This window comes from Calypte anna, chromosome 4A, assembly GCF_003957555.1.
Source record: "Calypte anna isolate BGI_N300 chromosome 4A, bCalAnn1_v1.p, whole genome shotgun sequence".
In the NCBI taxonomy this organism is placed as follows: Eukaryota; Metazoa; Chordata; class Aves; order Apodiformes; family Trochilidae; genus Calypte; species Calypte anna.
The window spans coordinates 34,694,672-34,708,073 of record NC_044248.1 but is presented as its reverse complement, the minus strand read 5'-3'; the positions used below and the strand labels follow the sequence as shown (position 1 = coordinate 34,708,073).

The 13,402-nt window shown below is 38.6% G+C and overlaps 1 protein-coding gene across 4 annotated transcripts in view; it reads left to right on the top strand.

The window, feature by feature from the left end:
- The window catches only part of FAM160A1 (family with sequence similarity 160 member A1), a 94,528-nt gene that overhangs the window by 33,833 nt on the left and 47,293 nt on the right, over positions 1–13,402 (top strand). Inside the window, exon 1 of one of the 4 annotated variants that reach the window (XM_030449582.1) lies at positions 9,484–9,553. The exons of the other annotated variants lie outside the window; for them this stretch is intronic. The gene's annotated coding sequence lies outside the window, so the exon portion shown is untranslated. Of the gene's footprint in view, positions 1–9,483; positions 9,554–13,402 lie in introns of those variants that run through there. 4 annotated transcript variants of the gene reach the window in all.

Genomic DNA, 13,402 nt, shown 5'->3' with positions numbered 1-13,402 from the left:
GTAAGATTCACATTGAGCAAATATAATGGCTATGCCCCAAAATGCAGAAAGTAGCTCATACCTCACTGTGCTCTGGCCACAGTGGGTCAGCCTTATGTCATGTAAATGGGATTCTATTTTGCACAGCTTGGCACAGGGATAGGGATGTGGACATGTTTTAAACCAAACTTTTCAAGGTGTGTTGTTCTGCTACAGGCTGTAGCCTTCCTCTGTTCTTCTATGGGTTTTGTTTTGTTTTCTAATATTGGTGTAATTGGTTTTTTTTTCATGGCAATAAATATAGCTGTCTAACATTCAGTTTTTCAGCACATACTCTGCTCTTAATGAATGTGATCATTTACACAGTGTCACTGTACTATTGGCATGCTAAATAATTTAGTGAGCTATGGCAGGTAGATAGCTCTGTGGTGTCTATGTTACTATGGCAATAGATTTGCTTAATGTAAATATTAGTCATTCTGACCATATAAATCTCAAGGCTTCTGACACTGTTAATGTGTTGGGGAGGTGGGAATCTGTGTATCTGAAATAAAAGTTGTCCTGTAAATATTAATAGTTTAAAGATTACTTTATTTTTTTTAAATAATTCCTTGTGCTTTCCAGCACAGCTACATAATCTATTGGTTGTAATGAACAGAACAGAACACTTTTCCCATTTCTTTATCATGGCTGTAATGCAGCTCTATTATAAAGAAATATGTAACTGTATTCTGATGCTCTAAAAATTTAGCCAACTGAAATGAAAGAAAATAGGATCTTGAGGTTTATCAACTTTGCTCTCAGTCACAGAAGTCAAGGCAGTTCTAGAAGCATAAGAAATAAAATCAGACTTGGAAGAAAAGTTCCTGGATTATTAAATCTGGTTCCATGGCTTGAAAATAAAGCTAAACATTTGAGGCTTTTCTGTCCTCTGTATGAGTACCATCAAGTATACAATTACTTAAACTACTCATTTGTCGGAAAATGAATGCCTAAGTAATATAGTAATTAATGTTGTTTCTTAAATGTTTATGTTGATGGTTTTCTATTCCATTTCTGTGTGTCATTTCCAGGGAAAAGAAACTGCTGTTTATTAAAGTTTGTCTTAAAGGCCAGCTTATTCCTGATGATATGAAATTTCTTTGTCTGTTATTATCTGCCCTGCACTTTTGAAACAACAAACAGAAGTGGTAAAAGAATTAGATCATTTACCTTTTCTAAGTGTTATTTGGCATCAGGATTCATCAGTTGATAGGCTATATAAAACCTATGTCACTTTAAACCACAAATATTGAATGTATACCAGTATTATTCATAACACTTTATGTACTGTTTTAAACTTCTACTTGTTCAACTGCTAAACTGAAGAACAATGTTGAAGAGAATATTTGGCTGGAATGTGTTTCCTGCCCTTCCCATGTTTAGAATAGTCTCCAGTCTTCCTGCCAAACAACTGTAATGCAGAAGAAAAAAAGCACAGTCAGCAGTGAACAACATCTTTAATTATTTGTAGTGCAGATGATACTGGAGGAGTTTGTGTGCTGCAGTCTGACATCAGTGCTCAGCAGCTATCTGTGTTTGGCCCATTAACTGACAAAAAATGAAAAAAAAAAAAAATACAGTACTAGCCCAGCACAGATTTCAGGGCTCTTTGTATTTCACAAGAGAGTCTGCTGGATTTGCATTTGTTCTTTATTTTTCCTATCTCTGAGATGATAAGACTTCTGCTGTCAGTGCTTGCATGTAAGGTAAAGCTTCATACTGGACAGGAATACAAACTAGAGTTGAGAGTTACCTTTCCATGCTACTCTTGCTCACAAATGTTACTCTGGAATTCAAGTTAACCTAGGGAAAATCAATTATTTACCACTTATATCTTTTCCTGACAAGGCTGCCTGTGGGAATAATGTGCTTTTGGTGGCCTCTCTTTTAAAAATGTAATATGCTTTAGATGCATCTGTTGTTTATAGATTCAGGGAAATATTGAAGCATTTAGGTTCACAATACCTAGCAAGTATTAGTACAGTTGAAAGAGTAATTGGAGCAGCTTTTCTGATTATTCTTTTAGAAAACAAACCATACTCACAAAATGACTTGGGAAAAGACACATCTATTGGAATGTATTGAAGGAAAAATACTGCAGAGCCACTTTCTTCTCTGTGGGAAGAACCCCTGTAGATGGGAGCTCCTGTGGGATCAGGCTGCCAGGATTTTCCCTTAGGGAAGGAGGCTTGATGGTCCTGCTTTTTTGAAGTTACCAGGATCCATTTTCAAGGCAGATTGTTGAGAGTGTTCGTCAGAGCACTCCATAAGCTCTCCTTACCAGGTTTGGTTTCAGGACCTGATGCATGGCATAGGAACCATGTGAAGAGCATGGGGAATTCTTCTGAATTCACACTACCTTTAGCTGAAAGGGTCTGGGGAAACTTATCTGGGCTTGCTGATTTTATGGCACTGATCTTACCACTCAAGTGGACTGCTTTCCCTTTTGTTTTTTTTTTGTCTGGCTTAGGGCACAGACTGCTGCAAACCAGGGTATACTCCTGGTTTCCTATAACCAGGGATGCAGTGGAATGCCTCATGTCGAGCCACACACCTACTTTTCCATTTCTGAGCTCCATGGTGTTTCTTTGCTTCTACTGCTGAAATATGGCATTCCTGTATTGTAAAGCTCAGTTGAAGAAATTGGAAGGGATTGTATTACAAGCTGAATGTTTAAATTGGGTGATAAATTGAAGGGAATAAAAGCATGTTCCAAAAATCAGCTGCACTTAATGCTTCACACATGATTTGCTCAGCTAGTTCCTTTTATTGTTACACTGTAAGTGCCTTTTCACTTCTCCCAACAGAAGGAAAAAACCTGGTAGTTCTGCAATGCATTTCTTAAATGTGTGTAATGAATGTTTGCTTTAAAGTGTTATTTTACAAATAGAATCATAGAATTGTTTGGGTTGGAAGGGATCTTAAAGATCACCTAGTTCCAACCCCCCTGCCACGGGCAGGGACACATTTCACTAGACCAGGTTGCTCAAAACCCCTTCAAACCTGGCCTTGAACACTTCCAGGGTAGGAGCATCCCCAGCCTCCCAGGGTAGCCTGTTCCATTGTCTCACCACCCTCACAGCAGAGAATTTTTTCCTAATGTCTAATCTAAATCTACTGTCTGTCAGCTAAAAACCTTTTCTGTTTGTCCTATCACTACACACCTGTGTAAAAAGTTCCTTTCCAGCTTTCCTGTAGGTCCCCTTTGGGTACCAGAAGGCTGCTCCAAGGTTTCCTCAGAGTCTTCTCTTCTCCAGGCTGAACAACTCCAACTCTTTCAGTCTTCATAGGAGGTACTCCAGCCCTCTGATCATCTTCATGGCCCTTCTTTAGACTTACTCCAAGAAATCCTATGTCCTTCTTGAGCTGGGGGCTCCAGAACATAACACAGTACTCCAGATGGGGTCTCACAAGAGCAGAGGGGAAGAATCCCCTGCCTTGACCTCCTGGTCATGCTTCTTTTGATGCAACCCAGGACACAGTTGGTTTTCTGGGCTGCAGGTGTGCACCACCAGATCATGTTGAGCTTCTCAACAACCAACACCCCCAAGCCCTTCTCCTCAGGGGTGTTTTCAATCTTCCCTCTGCCCAGCCTGTATTTGTACTTGGGATTGCCCTCCCTCGTGTGCAGGATTTTGCACTTGGTCTTGTTGAACTTTTTAGGGTTGGCCTGGGCCCAGCTCTCAAGACTATCTAGGTCCCTCTGTTTGACCTCCCATCCCTCCAGCATGTCAACCACACCACATGCTTTGTATCATCAGCAAACCTGCTGGGGGTGCACTCAATTCCACTGTCCTCATTGCTGACAAAGATATTAAACAGCACCAGTCCCAGTACTGGCCACTGAGGAATGCCATTTGCCATTGACCACTTGGACATAGAGCTGTTGACCGCAATTCTTGGATTGCATCCAGAAAGCCAATTCCTTATCCACTGAGTGGTCTGACCAGCAAGACCATGTTTCTCCAGTTTAAAGTTAAGAATGTCATGCAGAATGGTATCAAATGCTTTGCTTAAGTCCACGTAGATGACATCAGTTGCTCTTCCCTTATGCACCTCTGCAATAAATAAGAAATGAAGTTTTAATTCTTGTTGCTGTCATTCTTTTTGTATATTTCACTTTGAAAAGGTAACAATGGCTGCTGTGCAGTCCTGTACCTTCCATAGCTCTCTAATGAAAGGAGAGCTGGTGCCACTCTTGTTTTCGGATGGGAGCTCCAAGAAGAATGGTGCATCTTAAGCTTTTGCTTATGAGAAATTCTTCTTGGACTTGTCCATGTGAGTCCTGACACTGGTTATTGCTGAAGCTGTCCCTTAGTTATCCCTTCTTACCATTGCTTGTCCATTTCAGAGATAAAATGGAGGGAATGTTATGGCCCTTGTCCTCTTATGTTATTCTTTAAAATTATCATTAACCATTTAAGTGCTCACATTAGATAGATGTGGCATAAAAATATATAGGCTATTGTAAGGTCTAAATTGTATTTTCCATATCCTTTTCAGTAAGTGGTGGGTGTTTTGTAGTAATATGTGTAGTTTTGACACAAGGTAGTGAAAAGATGAGTCAAACCAAGCAAAGACAGTCTTCAGTGCTTTTTATGTTAGAGATTAGAGTAGATGCCAAGTGAAATGCAGTATGGTGTAGATACAAAAATACTTGTCCTTTAATCCTTACTACTATTGCAATGAGGCAGGCAGACACCATGGAAATTGTAGTAAGGAGCAATGTTTACCTGTCTCTTGCATTGCTGGAACATGAATTTTGGCTTTCAAAAGGGTCAGGAAAAAGGCTCCAAAGCTAACATGTTCTCACAGCAAGAGTCTGACAGGTGTTTATGTCCAGATGCAGAACACTTAGCTTCCTAGCTACAGAATTACTAAAAGATGTGATTCTAATGTGCTGCTTGGTTATTGTAGTTTAATGCCATGCAGCATTATAATTAGTTTTACTCGACATTAATAAGTGGGTTTGATATTCAAACCATGCTGTTGGAAGTAAGTGTGCCAATGAACCTTATCAGGTGGAGCAAAACGTAAATTTTAACTCATTTATCTCATTAGTCTTTAATAAGACTGTACTTTACAAATCATAACTGCATCATCTGCTGATTATACTCTCTGATCTGAGAAGCAAGATGACTCTCTAATAATAGCCATACATTGCATTAAATCCTCCCACTACTGTTCTGAAACACTTGATGTATTTTTTTCTTAATTTAGAAGGTCTTGATTCTGCCTCACCTAATTTGCATAATGCCAAAATACAAAAATCAAGCTAAGATAAATATCCAATACTTGAAGGCCCTGGGCTTCGAAGCATTTTGCCAAGTAGGAGTCTTTGATGGGGGCCATAAGTCTAAGTCTGTTGTCTGACTGTGTTGTGCAGGGCCTCTGACAGTTTTCTGGGCAGTCAGAACAGCCAGCCTGTCAACTGAGTAATGATGACTTGCTGCTCTAATAATAATCACAGCTCTCAAAATGTCTGTTGTTCTCATCTTACAGGGGAAACTGAGCTGAGTGATTTGCCTTAGGCTCACATAAAAGAGAATTGGAGGAGAACATTGTCTTCTGGCTTGAACTCTTGCATATAGGCAGTTACCACTGTGGCTCGTGGTGGTGGTTGTGTCCCTGGCATGCTGATCCTCCCAAGTAATAGGCAATTTAACATATTTGAGGGAATTCTTCTAGAAAGTCCAGTTAATACTTTTTCTCAACAGGTTGCTTGTACAGTCTTGTTTAAATCCAAAGACATTTGTTCATTCTCTCTAGAAACCTTAAAGCTTTGAAGGTTTCCCAGTAAACGTTTAAGATTCTGTGACTGTGATTGGACATGGTTGGCTCTCGTGTCTGAGGCAACACAGCTCCACTTGTATGCTGGTTTTGTTCTATGTGATCTTTATTTTGAAAAATTTACACTAATGTTCTCAAGTTGAGTTTTTCAGTGATTACAGTTGTCATCACATCCCATGATCAGACCCAGACAACAGCCAAAAGAGGTTCCCTCTCCCAGGCCAGGGTTTCCCTTTGAGGGAAAGTTGCCCTTTGAGGGTAACCAAGGATGGTGGCCACCTCCAACTGTCCAAATACCCCTTGATCAGACTGAGGTGAAATGACACTCAGGGTCTGTTTCTCTACAAACAAAATAGCAATTGCTCTAACAGCTTAAAGGTTATTTTGGAGCAATTCTTAGGGAAAAAGAAATCACCCACAAGTATGTGTGAAAAAAAAATATATATAATAAAAGTACAGAAGCAGCTATCTTGATGTTCAGGCTGCACCATCACAACGCTGATTATTTAGATCGCAAAAAACCCCGCAATATGTAGCTATTAATGCTGCATAAATCTGGGGAAACCTGTGGTTACTTAATAATTTTAGGCAAGAGGAAGGGAACAATTCAGACCCTCATCTGTCTCCTTCCTTCCCAGCAATCCCTTTGGAAATGCTAACCAGGATTTATAAAGGTGACCTGGCAAATGCTCCCTTTGAACCAGTCTGAAGTTCTAAAGGTTTGGTGGAGGGGGCTCCTCCATCCAGTCCCTTCCAGCACCTCTTTCTAGAGCAGTATTAGAATACTTCAGATACCTCTGAAATTACCTGTCATGAGAAAATCTGTTTAGATGGCTGTTAGTAATGCAAAGTGAATCTTTTTTCTTGCCATCCCACGTTAAATTGATACTTAAAGCCCTTTGTATTGTTCTGAGGGATGTGAGATGGGACTGCTGCTCTAGCACTGTATTTTAATAGCAATAGCTACAGTCCTCATAGGTCCATAGAGAGACTGACAGCTTCTTATTGTAGATTTACTATGCCAGTAGCCATTCATCACAGTACTGTGTTTTATTCTTCGTGTTGCTCTTACTGAAAGTCAAATTTGTAGGTAGAGGCACTGTCATGGGGAAAACTCAGTTTTTCTTTTGTCAAAGAAAACCACAGATCTTGGCTCCCAGTCCTGCTGAGTTAGAGAATGGAGAGGCATTGCCACAACCCCATATGTATATTTTGATTTTGTGGGTTTGAATTTTCAAGAGTTAGCAACTTTGGGAACTGGTTCTTTCCAGTTAGGTTGATTGTTCTGGAATGCATAATTGCAGGCAGATGTGATTTTGGTGCTGGCACTCTTGAAGAGTGGTTTTTCTGCCATCCTTCATGGTCATGAGTCATGTATGTTTTGTTTAGTGCTGACTTACTAATAACACCTTTTATTTTCAGTTAGTTTTCCAGCACAGACACTTAATTGTGTGCAAATTTTCATGGAAAGTCAATGAAGGGCCTCCTGAAATATTTCATGACTCTCAGCACTGGAGGTTAATGTCCATCAGAGTCTAAGTATACTTGAGAACAGCAGGGATATCTGAATGCTGATTAGCAGAGAGATGGCACATTCCAAAATAGTGTTGGAGAACTTTATTATTTGAATGTCCATGGCATGAATTGAGATACACTTATGAGTAAAATATGGAAAAACATAAAACAAAGTACAGAGGTGGCAGTAGATGTGATGGCAATATAAATACTGTGTTTTCTTTCAGCGGGGGGAGAACTAGTAGATTTTGTAATAGTGTTGAAAGTACTAAAGTATTTCATAACTGATATATCAAAACAAATAGATTTGACAAATACTTTCTAATTCTCATAGCCTGGTTTCCCTTTTAAATGAGAGGCTGGAAAAAGGTAATGAGTTTGTAATTCAGTGTCAAGAGCCATGTTCTCCAAAATGAAGTCTGAGGTTTTACTTTCAAAAATGCTCCAGTTACAAATGGCAAATAATGTTCAGGGCCTGTGCACACACAGAAATGTTTTCATGGCCCTGCAGAGTGGTCCCATCTGTGCTCCTCCTTTGGAGCTCTGTGAGCAGGGGTATGTTGGATGGGGCTTTGCTTAAGGCTCAGTTTGCAATTTTGGATAGCACACCTATGGCCAAATTTCAAGAAATAGTAAAGCTGAATTTAAAAATTTGGGATGAAGGGAAATGGTAAAATGGGAGAGGCAGGAGATACGAGTGTATACACTAACTACTTGGAAAAAAAAATAAAGTAAAAAGTAAAAGAAGTATTGGTGTCCTGTAGCTTCTGCAGCTCTGAGAGCCTCCCAGACATACACAGACACTCTCCGCTTTTGGAGGTGTGCAGGCAGGAATAAAAACAATGTATTGATGGGTGGAACCTTGGTTTTTCCACATCTGTAGAAGTGCTCTTGGGTGTTACAAAATTAGATGGGAGAGGCTGTGGTTTGACTTTTGGTTATCTTGACTGTGAAGTATTCCTTGTAATGCTGATATCCACCTGTCTTCTGTACTAGGCTTTCAGTACTCATTGTTCAAAGTGTTAAAAAGTTTAAATAGTAATTAAATTTTATTTTACCAGCTTCTGATATTTGCCCCACCTTTTTTTAGACATTGTTCTCCCACAAAATTTGACAGGTTTTGTGTTTTCCAGAACACTCCCTTTATAAGCTGCATGGTCTTCCTTTGCAATTCAGAAAGGGCTACTATTTACCCTCTTCTACCCTTCAGGGCATAAGAGCTGCAAGTTTATCTTCATTACTTCCTGGACTAGAGAGACACCTGTATTTCTGTTGATGCTTTCCCAAAGGTTCAAAGACAAGACTGAGTTGCTCATAACAGAGTTGTTATGAAAGTGTCAGATTATGTGAATAATTCTCATTTATTTCTCCCTTGATTATTTAGCAATTTTTTTTTTTATGCTGACAGCATGTCTGGGACAAGTGATGTTGTATAGACTATATATGTTTCTTTTTTTCCAGTGCATTCAGAAGAGTGTAAACATATTTTCATAATAGAGTAGACTTGTGTTATGAGACCTGAAATGAACATGATTTAGAACTAAAGGAGTTCACTAGTTTCTAGAGCTTTCTCCAAGCTAAACTGCAAGTCTGATGTAAGCAATGCTGTTGGTTCACACAGAAATCTGTTCTGTTCTTTTTATTTTTTAACAGAAAGAAAAAAAGACCACAAAAGTACATTTGCATTCAAAAGTGCCAGTCCACTAAACAGAATATTTTATCACAACACCCTGCCTTATGTCAGGTGATACATAGGATGAGGTATGAAAATGACCTTTCAGGTTTTAGTAGCTCATTAAATTAGCTAGGTCTGAGAAGTAATTTGTGATGGGCTTCTGTAGTGAAAGACTAGTCCTGAAACTATATAAGGGTATGTTTTGCTCATTCCCTTTGTTCATTAGTTCATGTCATTAACAGGTTGTCACTTAAGGGTAAAAAGTAATGTTGGCTTGGTGGATAATTATCTTGGGGTGCTAATTCTTTCTAAAATTAGGAGTTTCAGTTAATAATGTACAGTAATGTAAGTGACAGATTCAAGTAATGTAGTCAGTTATAATAGCCTTTGTGCTATAATGAACATATTGAGAAATATGAGAGGGCTTTATTGTGTGACATATAACTACCTAAATTTATATCAAGTTATAAAATCATTGTGTTTCCAGGAAAAAAAAAGTGACTTTGGATTGTGAATGAAGATCTTGAAAGGAGAGATAAATATGCTTCTATAGTAAGTATTATCTTGACAACTATATAATACCCTTTCCATACCTAACAGTTTTGATTTTGTGGCATATTTCATGCTTTCCAGGAGTTTTTAATTTGAAAGAGACAGGTAAAGGAGTACCATGTACATGTGGACAAAAGAGAAGAATTCTATTTGCAAAGTGGAAGTTCTTTTCTCAGTGACAACTTGGTGATAATCCTCCAGGGAAGCTTGTCAGTAGTTTGTTTACTGATCAAGAAATCCAGATAATCTTAGAGGTGTTTTACTACTAATTCTAGTGTTTGGACTATATTTAAAACCCACAGAATTGTCTGAGAGTTTGGAAATTTAAAAATATGCTTATGGCTTCATCAGGAAACGTGGAATGTTTAGAATATGTGTATATTTGCATTTTATTGTGGATTAGTGCTGAAGGCATGCAAGTCTTCTTTAATGTCACTTTGTAGACGTGAGAACATTATTCTTGAGCTTCTTACTCTTATTATAATGAGTAGTTTGGCATGTTATACAAATCACTTGAACAATTGTGTTGCATATTATTTATGTAGCCATAAAATATCTAGTTTAATCTTGTTTTCTGTATTCTATGTATAATAATTACAGGTATATTGATTACCTTTTTCTAAACCATCTTTCTCTTGGAAAGATGGTATTTCCTATTCTCTGTCCTAGTGTTCCAAAAATAGTTTTAAATCTTCAGGCTGTGGAGTCTTCTACTGGTTTGCTGGTCTCATTCATCTTCCTGTCAGGAAGGTTTTCTAGATAGCCAGCACAATAATTTTCTGAAATTATTTTATACTCCTAGCTATAGATACTGTTTTATCTTTCTCAAAAGAAAAAAAACCAAAATTAAAATTCACTTCAGCATTACAACTTTAAGATGCATGTGGTTTTCCTAAATTATGAGCATGTTGGGGCTAAATTTGCATGTCACACAGTTGTTAGAATTATCTTGGAAACCAAAACGGATGTTGCAGATTGCATGGGCCACTTTGATTGCTTTCTTCCACTAACATAAACAGAATATAAAGTAGGTTTGTTTAAATGTCTGCTTTCTGATATGTTGCTCCCTCCCATTCCCAGTTAGTGATAAATTTTGAGATAAACACTGCACAAAGTTCTCAATACAAGTGGAGAGGCTGGCAACAATTGTGTTTTCCCAATCATTCACTCTGATTATGACAAAATAAAATGTCTAATGTAGACATAGCAGATTTTTCATTCCTGAGAAACCAAGGGACAGAAAATAGCTTTCATTCAGTGAGATGTGCTGTGCCCTTTGGTGGTGTTCTCTTTCTCTTTGAAACCTTGCATGAAAGCATATTCCCAGTACAGTGTTTTGCACAAAGTTGTGTTTTGCTGGTAATGTCTGTCTCTCACAGTGTAACACCAAACACTTGGGTCTGTGGGCTTCAGATACTTCAGTGACTTGTTTTTCCATGGAAACATGCTCTTCTGGGGTGACAAATTTTGGTGGTGATTTGGGGATCAACCAGCAAAGTTAAAGCCTTTGAACTTATTTCAGTTAGACATCTGCCTTCATCAGTAGTATAGGTAGAAATGAGCTTTTCTGAGCTGCTATTTGTAAATTTTTTTCAGTTTAGTTTAAGACTTTAATATCCCTTTTGCAGCAGACAAGATACCTCAAGTGTGCCTGAGTGTTACTAAGGTTTCAATCTGATTTTAAGAACCCTAGTTATTATTTTATTCATAAGATTTTACCCAATATAATCTGTGTTTTGAACCACTAATGGTTATGGACTTGTTGCCTTTTGGTAGTAGGCCAAATGTGAGGTGATCAAATACAACAGGGGAATAGTTTTATTGTATTCCTTCTCCCTCTTTTAAAGAAACAAGTCATACAAGTAGAATTGCAACATTTTTTTTCCCTCCCTAGCTTCAGATTTATGACCTAGGGATATGAATGTGGGCTTCATTCCTCCTGGGACTTTTTCAAGAGTAACTTCAGTGATTGTATGCTCCTGAGATCTAGTGAAATTGACTATGTGCAAATACATGTGGTAGATGAACATGCCTTGTGGTGTACCAGGTAAATAGAGCTGGCCTTGAGGAGGTCAAGATCTCTGCCAAGTATTCTGCTTTGTTTAATTATTGTTTTCTTGAGCAGTCATTGCCATTTCTCTAGATTTGCTAATATGTCTTGCTGAATCATCTTTGCTGGTTAGCTCTATACCTTCCTAGACCCACTGTGTATAATTTTAGCCTAACCCATCAATACGTTTTGGACCATAATACCTAACTGGCTTCTCTGTTTCATTTTGGCTGACTCCATGAGTAAGAAATCTCTGAGGGCTTGGTATTTGGTTCAGCTTGTGGCCTCCTGTGAGCTGATCCCATTGCACATTTGTGCCATTGCAGCACTGCTAAGCTGGAACTGTCAGGTGGGTCTCTTGCATCTCATGGTTGTTGTACTGAGTGTGCAGGGAATGCCCCCTCAAGTGTCTGGAGAACCATGTATTTATTTCAGGCTGTAACCTGGCTCCACAAACATATAATACCATTGGCTTACGTGGATCACATAAAGAGGTTGATGGTACCCCAACCCTGAAAATTTCAGAAAAGATAAATTGTGGTTTTGAACTGCTGCTGGTTGACTGTAGATAGGACAGTAAGATTTTTGTCTCATTATAAAGTATACTGTGTGTAGTTTCTCTCATGAGATAGATCTTGTTAGGCAGTGTCTGTGGAGACAAGTCACAAGACATTCGTACTTCCATGTGAGCAGGTTGGATTAAACTGTGCTTGATGAGAACAGAATGATACTTTGATTAAGTACATTGCTTTAAGATTTGTGGTGATTTGTTCTCTGGTCTGCTTTTAAGCAGATAGCTTTATCAGTGTAAAACATACCTTCTCCCAGCCACACATAGAAGGTTTAGTATCTTTGCAGGTACAGATTGAAGAAAGCTGACTAAATGTGAAATGCCTACTTGAGGTAGATGGAGAAGAAGACAGTTGGTGGACTGCAGCATTGAAACATGAAATAAAAATGAAGAAGGAGGATAATTATTCATGTAGTTTATACCATTCTTTCAGTAATTTGCTGCAGCCTTCTTGCCAGTAGAACTTCTGAAGGTGAGTTATAGTTAACCAAAAAAAAGGATCCTCTGATGTAGTGACTTGTAACCACTGACATTTTCTCAATTGCTTACCACAGATGTACTGCTCTTCAGTGAGCAAGCTCTAATTCCTCTGCATTCTGTTGGTTAATGTATAGGATCATCAAGGGTGGGGATTCGACTGCTCTTCAATAGGCTTTTTTTTTTGGTAACAAAACTTGGCACAAGCACTATGAATCCTTTCCTTTGAAAGGATTGATGTCTTCCTTTGAAACACTGTTAATAAAATTTAAATCCTATCCCTGATCATAGTCCCTAAAGAAAAGTTGAAAAATGTATGCAGAAAGCTTTCTTTTCAATCAAAAAATCCCAAACCTTCAACAAGGTCCCTTCTAAGCTGGAACTAAGTTGAGGCATAGTAAAATTTGCCCCTCATTTTTCTCCTACCCTCCCTCATCCACTTATCAGTGACTTCAGTGATGTGATTGCATGGCTGTGCATAAGACCATATAATTTCACTCTGCTTCTTTGAAGCTGTCTAATTTCAAGCCCCTTAAATCACACTGATCCATAAAAATGGATACAGGCTGCCTTGTACTGCCATCACTTCTTACCCATTTCTCTGTTGTCTCTTGTGTTCCTGGACTGACAGAGTAGAGCAAAAGCACAGAGTGTCTGATAACAGAGGTAGAGGTGTGCTTGAGAACTGTTGGAGAACTCAGCATCTTAGCAGTTCAACCAAGGACAGCTGTGATAATTTAATTGCAATGTG